This window comes from Chroicocephalus ridibundus, chromosome 6 (assembly GCF_963924245.1).
Source record: "Chroicocephalus ridibundus chromosome 6, bChrRid1.1, whole genome shotgun sequence".
Taxonomy (NCBI): Eukaryota; Metazoa; Chordata; class Aves; order Charadriiformes; family Laridae; genus Chroicocephalus; species Chroicocephalus ridibundus.
The window spans coordinates 55350003-55369770 of record NC_086289.1 but is presented as its reverse complement, the minus strand read 5'-3'; the positions used below and the strand labels follow the sequence as shown (position 1 = coordinate 55369770).

The 19768-nt window shown below is 42.3% G+C and overlaps 1 protein-coding gene across 5 annotated transcripts in view; it reads right to left on the bottom strand.

Moving 5' to 3' along the window:
* Positions 1-17323, bottom strand: part of CAB39 (calcium binding protein 39) — a 42815-nt gene extending 25492 nt beyond the window's left edge. The window contains exon 1 of one of the 5 annotated variants that reach the window (XM_063339306.1): positions 17045-17323. The gene's annotated coding sequence lies outside the window, so the exon portion shown is untranslated. Of the gene's footprint in view, positions 1-9789; positions 9810-11777; positions 11821-16686; positions 16907-17044 lie in introns of those variants that run through there. The other 4 variants (XM_063339304.1, XM_063339305.1, XM_063339307.1 and 1 more) reach the window with 4 other exon arrangements.
* Between the last annotated feature and the right edge of the window lie 2445 nt (positions 17324-19768).

The window sequence follows — 19768 nt, the reverse complement described above, 5'->3', positions numbered from 1 at the left end:
TACAATAAACTCAATTTCTTATTCTATTGTAGGCCTCACAGTTTAATCGCACTATATTAAGTCTTCAGCTAGATCCTGTTGCCTTGTTTACACACCAAGAGTTTAAGGTCATTGCTTTTAGTAAGCTCCTAATGAGGAAAAGAGGAGGAAAAACCCCTTCAGCCACTTCCTGACTACAATCGCACACATTAAAAACATCCAAGCCCAGCGAAAATGCATATGTACCACCCAGTTAACGTGCACATAAGAAAAGTGCTGAAAACCAAACAAAATCAACAGAATTTTAATAAGGCCAAATAATTAAGGGTAAGGTTCCCCAAGAGGAATGAGCCAACCCAACAGCTGTCTGCTGCCGATGGCGAGGTCCCATTCTGCTCCCAGCACCACGCTCCTACCCCTGCTTTTACGCCAGAGCCAGCTGACCCATCCGCAAGCTGATTCAACTCACTAAGCTATCAGAAAACACACACACAAAAGAAAAGTAAGTGATGAGTAGTGTAGGGAACGTAGAAGAAACATCCCTTTGACCAGCAAGTAGTTGTGAATCAGCTCCCTCATCTCATGATCTCACCATAGGGGTGGTTCACCGGTAAGGCTGGAGCTGAACCAACAGCAGGACTGAAGGGGGAAGGTCACACTCCATCAGTTATTCCGAGTGGCCTGATATTTGTCTGAATGCCCAGCGTGCTGACTGAGCTCACCAAAATGTCAAAAGACAAACCCAACAAAAATGAGGAAGAAAAAAAAATATTTCTGAAATGTTCTTAAGACAAAGCAGTACCAGGCACTCTTGGAGGGAGCCAGAGCCAGCCCAAGGGAGGAAGGAGGAGCGGAGGCAGCTGGAGCAGGAGAGGGAAGGGCACAGCACCACCTCCGCCGGGCAGAGGGAAGCTGCCAACCCCTATCCTGAAATCCTTATCATGTGTCAATTACATTCAACAATGTTAATAACACATGGGAGATTGACTTAAGCAAACACAATTAAATAAGTTAATGAGTCTACAAAGTCTACCCAGACTCACAATAAACAGTTGGGTCTACTCTGTATATGGATTTTTAATTGACAATTTATCAGTCTATTACTGAAAAAACATGCTGCATCTTGCTAAATAGAGGTATATTTCTGTTAAAAATATAACACAGCGAGCATGTGTTTGTGCTGATAGAACTCATTTCCCCTCAGAATCTGCTCTTTTGTCGTATGCCTCTTGGATTAACAAGGATCATTAAGCCAATATTGAAAACAATAACGTAGATCAGTTTTCATCAGGTCTTATTGTTACAAGCGGCTGTTAGTTCAGAACTAACAGAATTCACTGCTGTGAAGGCAGGCTGGAGCGATAAAACCAGAAATAGATCAAGGAATTATGCATTTTTAAAATCACTGCCTTACTCTCAGACATGCCCAGCATCCGGAAGGAAGACTGACAGCCAGTCCTTTGATCCAAGAACTGTTTTTTATGCAAGCTACCATGCTCCTTGGGAAAAGAATATTCAGGTACTTCAAAGACAGAAGCAGACATCATATTAGCTATTCGGCCCTCTTGTACAAGATTATAGAATTTTGCTGGTTATCTCGGAATAACATACAGGAAGTAGAGTTGGTAACTTCAGTAAGTGCCATGAGGGAGAAGAGCAGCCAGTGCCCTGTGCTGCAGCGGGGCACGTGCGGCAGCTGGCACGGCAGGATGGCAGCCAGGTGCCACTCTGAAGCATCCAAAATACCACTGCCAGCTCGTCACTGCAAATTCTGGGCTACAGAACACCCTCCTCAAAGGCCTCACCGCTCCTAATTGCGGATGTACAGTTGACCAACAGCAGCATCCATCATTTCCTTCTGTATGTTATTTGAGTACTCACATTCATCATCAAAACAATCTTCCACATTTTTCATGTGCTGTTGCCTACTACTTCTTTCAGTGCCCCGGTTCTGGATATGTGGTTTCCTACTAGATTAAACAATTTTCTAGAGACTTGGCACCATATCAAAATAATTTTTCAATGTTCTTTTTGATATGCTAAACAAACTAAATCCTGACAGCCAAAATACACATCTAAATATCACAGTTTATTAATACAACCTCACATGCAAAACCTGCCTATCATGGAGGAAATGAGACTGATAAAGAGCAGAAGCCACACCTCAATCTATTTCAGGGCTCCAGCATGAACTATTTAGTAGAACCATGGATTTACCTGCATAAGCATGCCATTAACTGAACAGCTATGGTTGTAAACGGTAATTACTGGCACTACCAGCTGGCAAAATTGAAGAGTATGCTCCAGCTCTAAGGTGTTTTTGCCACCCTCTAAATATTTCTGCACATCTTTCAAGCATTTATTTCCAGATAACTTTAAAACTTGGATAGGATGACTGCATCAACTGTCTTACACACAAGAAGTAAAACTTTCGACATAGTATATGGCTAAAGCAATCAATGATCTGTTTGGATCTGTTGTGATACTCGGTGAGGAACATAACTTATATGTATAAGTTTACTTCCAAGACAGGCATGTTCATCTCATACCTGGCACGTCCCACCCACCACTGAACACTAGCTTCTTCCTTAAAATTCACTATAAGCTTGTTCTATCAAGTCTGCAGCACACAAAAGCTTTAATCCGATTCAAAGGGAGTTTCACAATTCTGCATCACAGAATTATTTGTGGTGTGACCCACTTCAAGATTAAAATGAAAAAAAAAAAATATCCCATACCTAAGAATGGTAAATTAATTCAGAGAAAAATTAAAATCATGAAGAAAAAAATTCTCTGCTGTAACACAGGTGAGCAAGTGAACAAAAGAGATTAATTCAATGGATTCAGAAAAAAGGAAAACTGGAAACAAAATTCCTAAGTAAAAATGAAGCACATAATATGAGATAGCTTCTTGCTTTCTGAAAATTTCAGAGCAATTAAGTCCCCAGCAGTCCACAGCCCTGCTTGTTTCTTTAGCACCAAATGCCAGTTGATTCCTTTCATTAAGCAGGCTTCTCTCTTGCCATTTAATTACTTTACTGATCCTTCTGCCTCTTCAAGAGCCTCCTCCTCCAGCAGGCACCTGCACTGTGCTGGGGGAAGAGAGGGGCAGCTACTGCCATTTGGCTTGACTAGCTCACTGCAGCTTCCTAAAACTATGTTATATTTTGTGATTTGTACATTATTATATTCATTGCAGTTTAACACACAGCTACAGAGCTTTTGCAGAACTTAAGTAGAAATTGGTTTTAAACAAGGCTGCTGCTTTTGAGGGGCTTCAGGGATCCAGCGTAAGCACAAAAGCTTGTTAATCCTAATGCTCAGTGTCTGAGATCCCACCTCTTTCTCCATATTCAAGGGAATCTTATGACTCAGCTCCTTTCCCTGGTGTACTGTTTGGAGTTACCCCACCCGTTCATTTCCCCACAACCCTTACTACTATATTGCAATATGGTATACAGACAAGCATGTAAATGCCTCACCCATTCCTTGGTAAATATATGTTTTTAAAAAACAATAATCACAAGTTTCACCACAAAATGTAGCTACTACATCTAACACACTGTGCACAAAAGTGAACTTACTTCAAGCTTCAAGAAATGTTGTCAGACGATATGCCCACTTCTGGCCAGGTTGCAGCTCAAATAATTTTGTCATAACCTGGCATTACAGTCAATCCCCAGTTGGCCCAGATGCCTTTACCGCATCATCACAAAACCCAGAATATTTGTTACATGACAAAAAAATGCTGCAATTACATGTGCCATTCTACCCACCCTTGGAAGCAAAAATGCAAAGCAAGAGAGTCCCCTTCGTAACTATTTCTATTCCTTGGTATGTATTATTCCCATTCCTTTCCACAAGTTTTGCTCTTTGCATCAGATTTCTGATACACATCTAAGGGTTAATTTTGAGAGTGAAGAAGTGTCAAAAGGGGAGGCAGAAAATACGCTGCAATTTAATCTCTGACTTCATTTTGCATAGTGCAATATGGTCTACAGTTAATGTGTCCCAATAACTAAAGACAGCTGTATGAACATCAGAAACTGCACAGGAGAAGGACAGGAAACCCCACTCGCAACACAACATCAGCATTTAGTTTTAAACAGAAAGCCGGTGCAACGGACAGAGGAAAAACAGATTATCTAAAATATGAATTAGTTACATAAGGAAGGAGGATGAGAATCAGAAGTACTAGCATGAGATAGGAAGGGAAACACATGGGCGCTTTTTGAGCGTTTTGTTTTGAAGCGAAGTTGAGAACAATTGACTGCGAGAATGGTCCTGGGATCGCTCCAGGTACAATCCTCGAAGGTGTAATTTTCTTTAGAGAATATTCTCTCAAGAAACAAAAAACTGCACTCAGTAAAGCCATTCTCTTGAAGAACAAGTAACAAAGCTCATAAAAAAAATTCAAAATGGATATTTACCCAAATGTAGTTTCAATAAGAACCATGTCATACTATTACGTTTTTAAAATAATGTTTCAGAAACCCAATATTTTTCCCATGGTTCCTTTACTCTCTTTGGAGACCCAATTCTGTGGCCTGCTAGGAATTTCTAATGTTCAATCTAAGTTTATCTAAGTTCAACACATCATAGCTCTCCATCTAATTTATCTGAAGAACAACAGATCTTTAATAAACATAACCTACAAAAGAACAAGATCACCTAAGGAACGACAACATTAAAGCATGAAGTTGAAAGGCTGTTAAACAATGACCCTGACGTAGCTCAGGAACATCCTAAAAACACTGGCTTAAGAACTGGAATGCGTATCAAGGAGTATCCATCTTCCCTAACTGCTTACTACTGGCCCCTGCCATAGGCAGAATATAATAAACTACATCAGTCTCTGCTTTGACATATTACATCTGTTAAGGCTTCCCTTCCAAAATAATCAATTTGAGAGTTCACAATTAAAGACTATTTATGTTAGACTACTGTACAATTCACCTCAGTGCCAACAGCCCCTTAGAAACTAGCTGAGACGACACGTATTCAAGCATAGCTTAATGTCTCTGGGATTACTTTTGTGCATTAATTCCACTTAACTAGGGCAGAAACCCAAAACCAACAGGCACAGCAAGCTGCGCCACAAAAAGACATCGATGGTCAAAACCCTGAGAGGTGACTCTGAGACCACGGATGACTCCTCAATTCTGCCATTTGCAACTCTATTGAGAGATCTCATTGCCGTGACACAAAGATTAAAATGTAAATTACTTGGAGATCAACTCTCATAAATCCAAGCTGATTCTTGCTACGCGAAACCGAGGGAACTTGGCACATTATTCAATGATTACATATCTCCTCTGCAAAAGGGAGTTCCTGACAAATAACCTATGGGAGTTACGTACTGAGTCACAGCGAAAGCAGGAGAGGGCAATCAATAAACGACTCAGAATCATGACCCCACCATTACTGTGGATCCTTTCCTTCTAGTTCATTACATGCTCATTCAGTAAAAGGAAAAAGTTGTTCAGTTAATTTTTTTTTCCCTTTAATTATCTCTTCCCTTAGTACTAGGAGCTGATGTACAGGCAATTATTTGAGCTGATCCATAAGGTCATTATCTATTTGACAATTTTGCGTTCTGTAGAACTACTTTTTTGCCATGGTCCCTAGCACTTAAAACACAGTTTGGATGACAATACAAAGGGTTTACTGACACAGCTCTGCTGGCAAATCCTACTAGTGCAGATACAGCTAATATTAGTAAAAAGCACAATCTCTGACCATGGTAAGTGCAACCGTGCTAGGGCTTTCCTGGTTAGGTACCTTTGTAAGAGTGTTCTTTCCTTTACACTGCTAACCAGCGTGGGTACCACCATAAATCACGTGGCTGATTTTCCCAAGTTAGCTGTACAGAGGTATCTTTCAGTATGGAACCTTCACCCAGCTTATCCTCAGATGAAAATCCCTGCTTCCTCTCGGGTACGCTGTACCAAGGACAATGTGGCAGATGGGAAAACAGCACCAAAATCGGCAAAAAACAGGGGCTAACTAAGAGGAACTGCTCTTTTCCCCCGAATACTCAGGATCAAGCATTAGATTCATGGGCATCACCTAAAACAGCAAAATAATCAAGACACACTATAGGCTAGAACACATCTGTAATACTCACATGTACATTTCATTGCTACCAAGACATCATTGTGTTTGTAAGAAATGAACTTATGAGAATTAGTTGGCTGAAGTTTAGCCCGAACAGAACAGCCATGGGTTCAGGAAAGAGAAAATACATTGATAATATTATCTCCCTTTTCAACTAAGTCCAGAACTCATTACTGAATTGATGATCAAACTGTGTGCCATGATAATAAAAAACAAACAAGCAAACAAAACTAAACCCTAAAGGATAATTCGCTCCATTCTCCCAAGAAAAGAACCAGCCACAGTGATATAGGAATTCTGCATAAATAATTTCAAGATCACAATACATCTAAAGTGGCTATAAAAACTATTTACACAGTTCCCTCTAACCAGCTCCATTTCTCCTGCCAGTTCACACGTTTGGTTCAAATCTTCAAAGTCACTAATGGATTCAATTTCTGATACATAAACCACATCGCACCTCAACCGCCAAGACAGGTGTGTTCCTTTGGGGCAAGGCAGATCACAGAAAGATATATTTAAAGGCAGAGATGATGCATACCAGGATTGGGAGAACTATCCACGGCACAAATCTTCAAGAGAGATGAGGTGAGAGCCAGAACTTTTAACACCATGCCATTGTATTTTCTTTTTGAGGCAGAGGGAGAGAAGTTCCAACTCAACCCCGAAATCCACTTCACGCTATGAAATGCTCTGCAGCATCGGAATCAAGATGGGGGAATGATCTAGACTGTCCCGCAAAATGCGTCTAACCTCTTGCCATGCCAACCTAAGAGTCATTCTGATGACTCACAAGACATCAGTCCAAAGATCTAAGATACAGCAGGAAGTGTCAGCATGCACACTCTGAAAAGCCAGATATTCCTGAAAAACCCACGTGGAAGCCCTTTTCCCTCCTGACAAGAGCTGAGGGTTCCAGTTACGGCAAGTTACTTGTACATTAAACGGAAATAGAATAGAAACAACGTGGCAGATGCCTGTGGTGACCCATCGGATATACATACACGCTACATTTCATCTGGCTTTCCCTTCTGGGGACACTTGAGGTATTTTTCCAGGTAGATGACATCACGGCAAGCGAACTTCTCTGCTTCAATCAGAATAACAAATACAAGAAAATAACCTTGGGACAGACGGGTAGAAAGTCCTCATAAAAAGTTGAGCATTTAAATTTATTCCAGCCAATACTCAGAGCAAAATACTTTACATTTCCTGCTTATTAGAAATAAGACAAGTTGCCCCAAAGTTTCAAAGAGCATTTTTGCATTAAAAAAAAAAAGGAGGGGGGCAGGGAAGGGGAGGGGATACCACAGCAGAAGGTACCTTTCTAAAAGGAAAGCTTTCCAACTGATTTTACTTCAAAGCAGCTAGCAATAGCTGCTGTAGATGTGATTCTCCAAGGCAGAACAGTCCAGGGGTTTCACAAAATGCAACTAAAACCAGCGCTGCTGATATTGTCTATATAGGAGTCAGCATCTCTCCTGCAACACATCTATAGGTCCACAAACCAAAAATGTCCCAGAGCTACCTGTCTAGAGACAGCGAGTAAAAAATGAGGCTTTTAACAAGAAGTGGCTAATATTAGGCCAACTAACATAGTGGAAGAACTGAAGCATCTCTGAGGGACAGAGTTCCCTTATCTGATCTGCTAACAAGAGTTGGACTGGAAAAAGGAACTATGAAATTGTTTCGTAATACTAAAATAAGAGCTCCCAAGTTTCCTCTAATGCAATTACTGTCTAAGGCTACCAAACCAAACTTGAACACTACCAGAAGATGTTATCACCTCTACAAGTTTACCCAACAAATGATCAGACGCCATCTCTGTAACTACTGAAAAAAATAATTTCAAAGGACAGCAGATCTTCCAAAAGGCTGACACCAAGCTAAGGTGGAAATGCTTGCATTATAATAGCTGATACTTACACTCCTACATTGTACAGTATTAATTATTCCAGCTACATCAGTATCCTGTCAACCCCTTCTCTTCGTTAGGGCTATGTGGAAAAAAAACACCTCACCAAACCCAACCTTTAAAATTGTTACTGGTGCACCAGCTTAATGCTAGTTTTATTTAAATACAGAATTATAAAAATTACTTTGATAGGAGTTTACAACACTATAACGTCATTGCTTTCTGCATCACCAATAGGCTTCAATCAAACAGGAGCCCTTAAATCAAACAATCAAATACTCTAGAAATAAAAATTTGCAACTATCAAAATTCACAGCCTTGGTAAACTCTGAAGTCATTCTAAAGCTTTAACTATTTCAAAAGAAAATATCTTCTATGCTAAAAGACTTGTTCTAATCACGAAGGCAAGCCAAAAGAAATCATAATTCTCAAAAACTTTTTCTGTACTGCAGTTCCATTTTCAACAACAAAAGTAATCAACATATTAGGAAAATGCTAAATTTAAGAAGGAGCAGGTAAGGTTATGCTTTCAAGACTCCGGTGTAAAACTATAACCTAAGGTTTGACTGCAGTCAAAATGTATTAGTGGTTATAAATTCTGTAAAATAACCTGTAATGGCATCTTTAAAATTTCTGAAAATAACAAAAATAAAATCCATGCAGTGAATTATGGAATCTGACCAACCACTCATTAGATACAGAAGTAAATTAGGGGACTTCACAGAAATCAAGTATCTGTTAAAATATTTTTTTTTTCCGCTACAAAGTCAAACAAGACTTAAATAAACAATGTGAAAGACACTATACTTCATTGCTTTTCAAACTATCCAGATTTCCCTTACAGCTCCTAAAATAAAGATTTTAATTTTCCCATTCAACACCATTTTTAAATTAGTTTAGTTTGGTTCCCTAATTTAGGGACTTGATGAAAGGCCAGATTTTCTCAGTTTTTTTATAAGTCTCGGAGGTATGAATCCACAACACTGAAAGTTAGAGTACCATAATAAACAGAAATGACAAGTTACAGAAACTTCTGCTGTACTTACTAAGACTTTTCAATGTTTGTAAGTAATTCTGAAAGTTAAAAATAGCCCATTTAGAGAGGAAAGATGCTGTATTTCTGGCCAGCAATCCTTCTCCTTGTTCGCTAAGGAGCTCAAGAACAGCTAATTCTGAAAAACAGATTTAACATTTCTTCCTAGATTTGATACTGTTAAGCCCTCAACCTGCGTAAACACACACGGGTAACCGCCAATGCCAGGGGGAGAGCAGAGCTACTCTTCACACTCCACTCCACCAGCTCAACTGCAGCAACGCTGAGACCTTCTTCAGTGCGATTCCTAAGGGAAGCAAAAAGCCTTGCATGGTCAGTCTCAAAGGAAAAAACGTAATCCACCTTCTGTTGGATGTACACTGTAAATCCATACTTATACGGCTGCTAACATTTTTTTATTTATATATATGCACAGCCCCATATATACATATAAGTTCACAAACAAGAATGAAAGCTCACTAAACAGACTTCATTTCTCTACAAGACAGATAAACTTATATATATACAGTTAGGAAGGAATAACTACAATGTTTGTTTTTTCCAAGTTGAAGTGATGAAGAAAACTGACAGGCAATTCTTCCACAGAATTTAAAACTTCAATGCATTCCTAAGTTTGTTATCATGCACAGGCACCCTGAAGCTTTTTGCGAATTTTTTTTGGAAAATAATCCATAACCCCGAAATAAAGAGACTCTTTTGGATCTAAGGACGTTAATCCACTCACCACAACACGTGGGTTAAGAGTAACACCAGTCAGACTGCACAGCTATGCCAGGACTGCCCAAATTCTCTGTGAATGGATGCAGTTCCTAACAGAAAAACTGTTTACTCCAGCTCCACCCTATTACAGAGTTTAAATATTGCTCAATGTCAATTACAGATGTAAAGCGGAACTATGTTAGTCAATACTGATGAGTCAATACACTGCTTTTCTTAGAGATTAAAAACCTAAACAATAACATCCAGAACAGCACTTAGAATATTTTCAAGAAGCGTCCTTCATTGTTGATCATTATCTGTGAATTCCATGGAAAAAGACCATTTCACCTGGTCTCTGGAGCTTGTGTTTGCCTTCAGACCATGTTTTAAAACAAGCTGAAATTCTCATGTTCAAGTCGCAAGGCCCTCAAGTCCAACACATCGAGATTTATGGTTTTCTGATTATCTTGATTATTTTAGATTTCCTCAATTGTACTTTTTTTAAGAGAAGCCTTCATTCATTCCACTGACAAACTATACCAGACTCAAAAAAGAGTAATTTTCCATAGGAACTTTTCCTTACTTGATTTTGAAGTCAGAAAGCATGCAACAAAGCAGAGGATGCAAAACAAGGTCCCTCAGTCGAGACTCTCACGTACTGCCCCAGACAGCAGAATTCTACCCCGAATCTTCCTTTCTCATTAGGCAACACATAAACCAAGTGCCTACCAAGTGGTCACTATTTAAGTATCTTTTCCCTTCTGGGAGCCCAAAATGAGATTCTGAGGCTAACAACTAATACCATGGCAGCAATTCAGGTGCCGAAATGACAAATGCAACTGCGAATGCACTACAACAGCACAGCTGGTCTCCAGCTGGCCCTTCAGAAAAATCACAAATCTCCTACCTGTCTTGGGCAGATGCCTTGGAGCATCTAAAATTAATACTAGGTACCTATGTTTAGGCAACTGAATCTCACACTACGAATGAATGCCACTGCAAAAAAACCTCTGCAAGTGTAAGCTCACAAGTGCTCCACCGGATGACACACACATCATCACACACTCAAACACAGGAGAAATTTCTCTGTGCTTAAGCATCGCTAGCTGAAAAAAAGGGGGAGAACCACCATGCTGCTGAAGAACACTGTGAAATGCATGTTCATCAGTATCTGTGAGCCAATGAAAAACCCACAATGACCTGAATCCTCCTGTCTTCAGGAAACTCAGTTTTATGCAATAAGGCAAAAGACCAAACGAGAATATGCAAAGGATGCCCCTTCCTGAGCATTCTCTTGTGCACTCACTGAACAAAAGGTCCTGCTGAAAAAAAAAAAAGAAAACCCAAAAACAATCACGTAATGCAACTTTTTGTATGAAATCGGTATAAACAAAGGGAGGTTCTGAGTATTTGTTAACTTTTGAAAGGTTAACTTTGCTTTCTCAACATTTTTCTAATATAGTACCAAGCACACACAAAGCCTTTATCAAGAACTGTGCCTCAACTCTTTCCGCTACACGGTATCTCTTTAAATTTCCCTGTAAAGTTTCTCCATCGCTACCAACCTCCGGTCAGAAGAAACTTAGGACTTGAATAGCAGGTGTTACAGGTTAGAAGAACGATGCCTTCATAAACTGTGTGGGAGAGACTTCTCAGTGCTCACCTGCGTTACGCTCCCTGCATGTCTGTATCACTGAGGTCTCATTTAGGTAGACTAAAATCCCCTACATTTTCTTTCCTAAAATCTTACTTCTCTGTGAACAAACTTTTCTTTTGCTTTTTCTTTGTCCAAGCACAATGTTTAACTAAGTCAAAATGTTATATGCTGGTTGATTTTATAAACTGCTACGATACATCAGGCAAAAATATCTTTTGACTTATATTAAAAGGAGTATGATCTGCTGAAGCAGTAAAGTGCATAGTTTACACGTAATAGTCAAAGTAAAATATAATGACACAAGTGAATTTCACCCGATTTCTACAACTGTAGCAAAAACTCTTGAAACTGCTTACCCGGAGGAAGAGATCAGAGACTTCACTGCAGCAGGATGCTCTGAATGCCTGCTATCAGCACACACATCTACCACACCACACCAAGATGTTACTGATAATTCAATGTCTACAGATATTTTTTTTTAAAGCAACCGCCTCAGCAGATCAACTAGCATGGCTCTGAATGAACAGTGGGAGGAAGGAAAGGAGAAAAAAAAAAAAAGGTATCCACCCATGGTGGATCACCAGCCTTCTCAGGTGAGCTCTTGGTCAGGGAGTAAAGAGAAAAATAGTAGTGAAAATGGCACAGTCTGCAAAACCCAAAGCAGCACCAGACACGAAAGCTGGCTGGAGGGACCGGGGGGACCCTCCACAGCTGCCTGTTCAAAAGGCTTCCTTCATATCTCTATGTGCTAGTATATTTTACTTAAAAGTCAGTAAATAAAACAATAAAAACTTTTCAGAAAGGTGCTTCTTCAGATGTCAGCTGTCTGCCTGGGCACCCCGGCAGCCAGAAAAAGATTACGCCTTCCGCATTTCTGGGAATGCTTCTCAATTTTTTCATTATATGTTTTAGCACAGGTAACTTCAAAGGAGACCAGGCATTTCACACACACGAATGACTGAACATAAGTACTTGTCTCACAACCATGCATATTCAACTCCCTGAAAAGTTGACATATTAATTCAATTTAATTTATAGCCAAGTTCTATCTTGGCTATTTTTAAGGGTCACATTTCAAATCTTGTAGGGTTTCCAGTTAAAACTTTTAGTTACATTCTTCTAGTAAGAAAAATGAATTTGTTGTCAATACAAATAGATTTTTTTAAAAAATACACAACAGGGTAAGGATCAAAAGCAGCACTCAGCAATTTTTCACTGACGCAGCCATTTCACTGTGAAACACTTGACAGTATACCTGAACATTCTAAAGAACTCTAAGTAGTAACTCCTAAATAACTTCATCCAAAGATGTTTCTGAACTTAGAAAATACATGTTGCACTAATAATACAGTTCTTTACTAATTATAACTTCCCAATATTTGAACCTTCTTGCTATTTTTAACCTTTTAGTGATGAATTATCTGAGGGTTTGAAGGAAAGGGAAGAATTGGAGAGCAAACGGATCTTTATAATGGATCTAGGTATTTCATTAGAAGCAGCAGATTTCCAATAAACAGGAAGGGTGGTCAGACACTGGAACAGGCTGCCCAGAGAAGCTGTGGATGCCCCATCCCTGGAGGTGTTCAAGACCAGGTTGGATGGGGCTTTGAGCAGCGTGGTCCAGTGGGAGGTGTCCCTGCCCAGGGCAGGGGGGTTGGAACTGGATGATCTTTAAGGTCCCTTCCAAACAAAACCATTCCATGATTCTACAATTAGCTACAACATTCAGCGATTTCCCCCATAATTTTATGCCCCTGTGGATAGGCTTAAAACTTGCTTCCTTTTAGCGTAATTGGAGGTCTACAGACAGAAACTTTTCATACTGTCTTTTGACTATATGAAGTATTAGCTAGAATACTCAAAACAAGGGAGTTAGAAAGCAAATTGCAGTTGTTTATTTAAACCTAAGCATTTTATTTCCTAAATTAACGTTCTCCAGAAAAAAAAAAAAAAAAGACAGGCCATGAAGGCTGCTGAGGAAGCCCCCAGTTATTCCTGTTAACACACAGTATTTTGGCTGCTTCCAGTTTGGGTCAGTCCCAAATTCAATCCTCTATAAGGAGTATTTAAATAGGGACAAATGAACATGTCATTTTATCATCAGGTGGAATAACAAAAGCGCATAAATCTGCTCAGGCTTAAGAAAGACCAAACTCACATGACACCAGTTTAAGCCTTAGGTACTCCTGAAGCACGCAGTTAAAAGCCTAGCTCAAGTTCGTTAAAATAATTCAAGACAGCATCATCTTCTAATTTAGCCTTTGTGTTTGCACTTGTGGGGGGAGTGGGGGGGGTGGGGAGGGACCTCAGCGTAAAGTTTCACCTTCTAACTGAAGACATTCTGTTTCCTTCTGGCTCACACCTCTACATCTTGCACTGCAAGAAGCACAATATTGAGAGAAAACACAGGGAAAGAGAGAGCCCAGACAGAAGGGAATGAGAGCTGAACTGCCGAACAATTCAGACTAACCAACCACCCTAAATTAGACAACAAATTGGGGAAGTAACATTTTAAAAGCTCTCCTCCTGGTAGAACAGCGCAATCTTGAGCACTAATAGCAAAAAGAATTTTTCACCTTGCCTGAGGCTTATCTACCGCTACAAAATTACAGTTACAGTGAACGCTATGACTTAGGATCACTGAACAACTTAAAATGTTTTTGTCCAATGGGATTAATATCTGGCTTCAACTTGCAGCTAAGAAGAAGTGGTAGAAGTGCACATAGCCCACTATTTCCTTACCAAGAATTGCCACATTGACAAGATTTCAACTGTACAACGCAGAAAATATGATATTCTAACTTCAACTCATACTTTTGCTTTGCAAATTATTCACATAAAATAGCTGCAGGCTGTTGTGGTACCAGTAATTTTGGAGGAGCAGATGAGTCAAATCTTATTTTTGATAGGAAGCTGCAAGATGCCTCCAATTACACAAAGGTAATCATACTTTAATAGCTGCTTTTATAATTAAAGCATATTATAAAGTGTCAGAAGTAGAGAAAAGCAGGGCCAGAAGGGAATTCCAAAGGTCATCTAGGCTCCTTCCTGCCCCCTGCTTCAAACCAGCTCCAACTATTAGTGCGCCATGCCAAAACTCTACCTTCAGTACAAAAAAAGACATCATTTTAGCAGGACTCGTAAAGCCCCTAAGCACATAGCGGAGATTATCAAAGCTTTCAGAAAGATTTTACACAAAAATTAAGGCTGCAAACATCTTATTAAAAAAAAAAAACTGCAAAAACTCCATAGAGAATTGATTCAGAAGTGAGAACGTTGGTCAGTAATTCTAGCGTTCACAAAAATGCCACAAAAACCTAGTAAGAGCAGCATGTACAGCGCAACAGTAAGGTCTCATTCGAAGACCGTCCATTAATTAATAAGACACTAACGCATTAACTTCCACGATAGAATGCAAAAGAGACACCATTCCCTCCTGAATAAATGTTTCATAAAAGCAATCAAGGAATTCCAAGAGGTGGAGTTTTCTTATTATCACACCCCACTGGGAATACACATTTGCCTGTACTTGATAATACCCAAAGAGCATAATTATCTTTCAAAGACATATTGTCACAAAGTATCACTTAACTGGTGCTTTTATTTAGTCTACTTTATTTGTATAAATACATAGATCTTAAAAAAAAAAAAAACAGAAATTGTTTTATAACTCTCCATCTACAATCATGCACTACAGAACGCATCAAAGTTTCAGAACTCCACATCAACGTAAATGCGAGGCCGCAATTAACTTGAAAAAAATCAATGCTATCAGCATTTAGAAATATTCAGCAGCGTGTTGGTCCATACATACAAACTTACATTACAAGACCCTTTTTCTGCTCGCTCCCAACACCGCAAGACAAAAATCTCCTCCTGTACTATGGTATTTCTTCTGTCTGATCGAGGAAAGTCCCCACCGACACGTATATCACACTACCGTCGAGATTACAGTTTAAATACAAGTAAGCCAAGCGTATACAAGCTGGCTGACTCAATAGTTTCTCACGTCACGAGACAACCATGAAGCTAATTGTAAAATACAATATTCTCCCAACCGCTAGTCAACGACAGACAAAATCCTACCAAGACAACAGTGCCATGGGGCATCATGCCACCCTTACAGACCAGGTAAGCTGCCATTTCGTACAGGACAACTGAACAAAAAAAGCAAGTTATTTCTGACCCCGAAACAGGTACCATGGTTATTCTAATTCACAGAATATTCTTGGCCTTTTTTTTTTTTCTTTGCAGTTAAAGGCATGTGCCACATCAACAGGTATTAGGTAATAGGTCTTAACTAAAGATACACAGTGTTTTAAATAGTAAAAATCTATTATTTAAAGGCCTAGATGCCAAGGCGCAAGCTCAGAATGTTAAATTTCCTCTGACAGTATACGATTTCATGAGCTCTTTGCATTAAAAAGGAAGACACATTTCCTGCTGCTGAAAGAAAACACAGGGCCTTGAATTAGAGTTTCTGACAGGTAAGCTTAAAAAACCACACACACAAAACTTTACAATATTTTGACGCTAACCAAGTATCATTCCTGATCTACTTTTAAACTGTTCTTCCAAGCATTGTCACTTCCCTCCCTGAAACTAAAGAACCTAGGTCATGTAATTTAATCTTTGACTCATCATGCAAATTAAATCACACCATTCTCCTAAGAGAGCATATAGGTTTTAAATAAATCCTATGCACCTACAGGATCACCTACCAACAATTAAATTTCCTTTAAAAAAAGAAAATTATTTTTAAAGCGGCAAAATAATGAATACTTCCCAGTTTCAATACTAGTAGTAGTATTTCACAGAATTGTAGGAAAAAGCAACGAAAAAACTTTTTTCCTTTATGGAACGCTGAGCTGTACTAGTTTTCTGGGGGGTAGTTCGCCAAAAAAAAAAAAAAAAAAAAAAAGGAGGGGGGGGTGGATCTTAAGAGCCCCCAGATGCAGTTATTTCTGCACAGAGGCCTGTTAGGAACACGAATAATAACAATAGTAGGAAGAGGCCTCAGAGCTGGACACCGGGAGGGCTGCGGGAGGCAGTGCCGGCCCCACACCCCCGGCCGCCCCGCGTAACGGAGGACACAACAAAGAGGAGGGCTTCAGGCAGCAGGCGAGGGCTGCCCGGTGCCCGCCGCCCCCTCCCCCGCGACACCCCGCTCCCCGCCGCCCCGGGGCTGCCGTGCAGCCCCCCCCCACACACACCCTGGCCCGGCCCCGCTGAGGTGAACCCCACGTTCATTCGTGACCCGCGTACGTCAATTTGAGGAACTCCGGGGCAAAAAGCGCTGCCCACCAGCGGAACGCCGGTCCGCGTCTCCCCCCTCCCGCCGACCGCTTCTCCAGACCGCGGGGAAGCCGGTCCCGGCCGGGAGCTGCCCACTCCCCAGGCCGCCGGGGAGGCAGGAGGCCGATCTGACCGGGCCCTCCCAGCGCCGCCGAGACGGGGCCGGAACGCGGCGGGCACCGACCGGGGCCCAGCGGCCTCCGCGGCCCGGCCCTGCCCCGAGCGGCCGTGGCGGCGCCGCCTCCCGGCCCCGCGCCGGGGACAGCGGCGGACAATGCGCGTCGCGCCCGGCAGCCGCCGCCGCCGCCACCCCCCTCCCCCGCCTCACCTCGACCCGACCCGCCGCCGGCCTCCCGCTTCCCCCGCCGCGGTACCTCGGTGCGGAGCGCGGCCTGGCGCCTCTTCGGCGGCGTGTCCCGGCGAGCGGCCCGACCGCCCCGGCTCCGGCGGCTGTCGGCGCGGCTCCGACGGCTACAAGGCAGAGGCTGCGGCGCTGCCCCGGCTGGCCCGGCCCCCTCCCCCCCCCCGCCCCGCGCTCGGCGGCGGCGCAGCGGCCCTTCCCTCAGCCCGGCGGCGGCGGAGCGCGGCGGAGGCAGCGGGCGGCGGAGCGCGGCGACGCTTCCGCCCGCCGCCGCACGACAGCGCCCCCTGCGGGAGCGGAGGACCCAGGGCGGCGCCCAGGCGGGACCCACGCAGCGGGCGGGGGGCGGAGCTGTCAATGCCATTAATATTTAACATTTATTATTATTCCCTTTATTATTATTTAATTTTTATTATTCGTTACTCCTTTTGTTCTTTATTATTTTTATTCTTTATTACTTATCATTAATTCTTTATTATCATTCAATTTTCTTTATTATTCAGCTTCTATTATTCATTATTTCTATTCGTTGCTTTAAAATTTTTATTTTTTCTTATTATTACCCACCCCACTCTCCTTTTCCCTGACCTCCTGCACCCTCCGCACGGTCAGAAAACCCCTTCTCCCCCCGACCCGAGGGCTCGGCCATGGGGCTGTGCCGCACGTCCGCCTTGGGCTCGGACTTCAGCCGGTCCCACGCCCCGGGTTGCGGGTGAATTGCAGTCCAAAGGTTTTCTGCTCGTTCCCATCGTGGCGTGGAAAGGCTTCAGGCTCTTTCTGTGTCCCTGGCAGGTCATACTCATAAATTAGTCTCGCCGTGAAAAACGCCCGAATCGCAAAAAAACACCACATCTCGCCCCGCGTAGATGAAGCTGATATCGTCCATTAGTGCTGTATAATGCACAGTGTGATTTTAAAGCGGAAAAAGATGTTTTTATGGAACAAGATCCTCATGCTCTGCTGCACCGTACAGCTCCAGCCAAAGGCTCCCCTCTCCATCTCCTTAAAATCGCGTCCCCATGTCCCTTTCCTGCCCTTCCCCGTCACACCCCCCTGGGGACGGCAGGGTCTCACCTCTCCCCCCATGCCTGGCAGGCATTCCCTTCCCCCAAGCTGGAAGTTTACGAAATTAAAAATAATTTAAAAAACAAAGTCAAGCAAAAGCAAAATTAGTCCCATACACAGACAATAAATGCCATCCCCAGCCATCCCAGAAAACACAGCAGCTGCCGTGCCCGAGCAGCGTGCTGGGCCATTGCGCCGCCCTGTGCATTGCATTTTTATAGAATCACAGAATGGTTCAGGTTGGAAGGGACCTTAAAGATCCTCTAGTTCCAACCCCCTGCCCTGGGCAGGGACACCTCCCACTAGACCAGGCTGCTCAAAGCCCCGTCCAACCTGGCATTGAACATCTCCAGGGATGGGGCAGCCACAGCTTCTCTGGGCAACCTGTTCCAGTGCCTCACCACCCTCACAGGAAAGAATTTCTTCCTAATATCTAATCTAAATCTCCCCTCTTACAGTTTGAAACCATTGCCCCTCATCCTATCATTACAATCCCTGACAAAGAGTCCCTCCCCATCTTTCCTGTAGGCCCCCTCCAGGTACTGGAAGGCTGTTATAAGTTCTCCCCGGAGCCTTCTCTTGTCCAGGCTGAACAACCCCAACTCTCTCAGCCTGTCCTCATAGCAGAGGTGCTCCAGCCTCTGATCACCTTCGTGGCCTCCTCTGGACCCACTCCAACAGGTCCATGTCCTTTTTGTGCTGAGGACTCCAGAGCTGGACACAGTACTCCAGGTGGGGTCTCACCAGAGCAGAGCAGAGGGGCAGAATCCCCTCCCTCGCCCTGCTGGCCACGCTGCTTTTGATGCCGCCCAGGATGCAGTTGGCTTTCTGGGCTGCAAGCGCACATTGCCGGCTCATGTTGAGCTTCTCATCCACCAGCACCCCCAAGTCCTTCTCCTCAGGGCTGCTCTCAAGCCATTCTCTGCCTGACCTGTATTTGTGGCTATATTTTTTAATGCATATCCCCCATACTCCGGGCTAGCTGTGTCTTTTAGCAGCCTGACAGCAACCTCCAGTATTTCACAGTCCCTCTTCTCACCCCTGTGAGAAGCATTCTCATTCCTGGCCCCTGTGCACATCACCGCCTGCAACATCCCCTCGGCTTCCCTGCACAAAGTCCCCCTGTTCTCCAGTTTCCACCCTGGGAGCTCCCGTGGGCTCCAGGTCCAGCCCAGCAGCGTGATGGGGCTACCCCCGCCAGCCCCACCGCGCTCAGCACCTCACCGGGCAGGGTATAAGCAAGTATATAAAAAAAAATAAAATATGTATATATATATATATATACACTCTTCCTCTTATATCTTTATCTAGAGAGAGTAGAGATTTAAGAAAAAGTTATATATATATTTTATATATATAATATATATATTATATATATATATACACTCTTCCTCTTATATCTTTATCTGGGGAGAGCAGAGACATAAGAGAAAGTTTTATACATATATATATTTTATATTTATACACTTTTCATCTTATATCTTTAACTAGAGAAAGCAGAGACATAAGAGAAAGTTTTATATGTATTTTTTATATTTATACACTCTCCCTCTTATATCTTTATCTAAAGAGAGCAGAGATTTAAGAGAAACATATATATTTTATATATATATACACTCTTCGTCT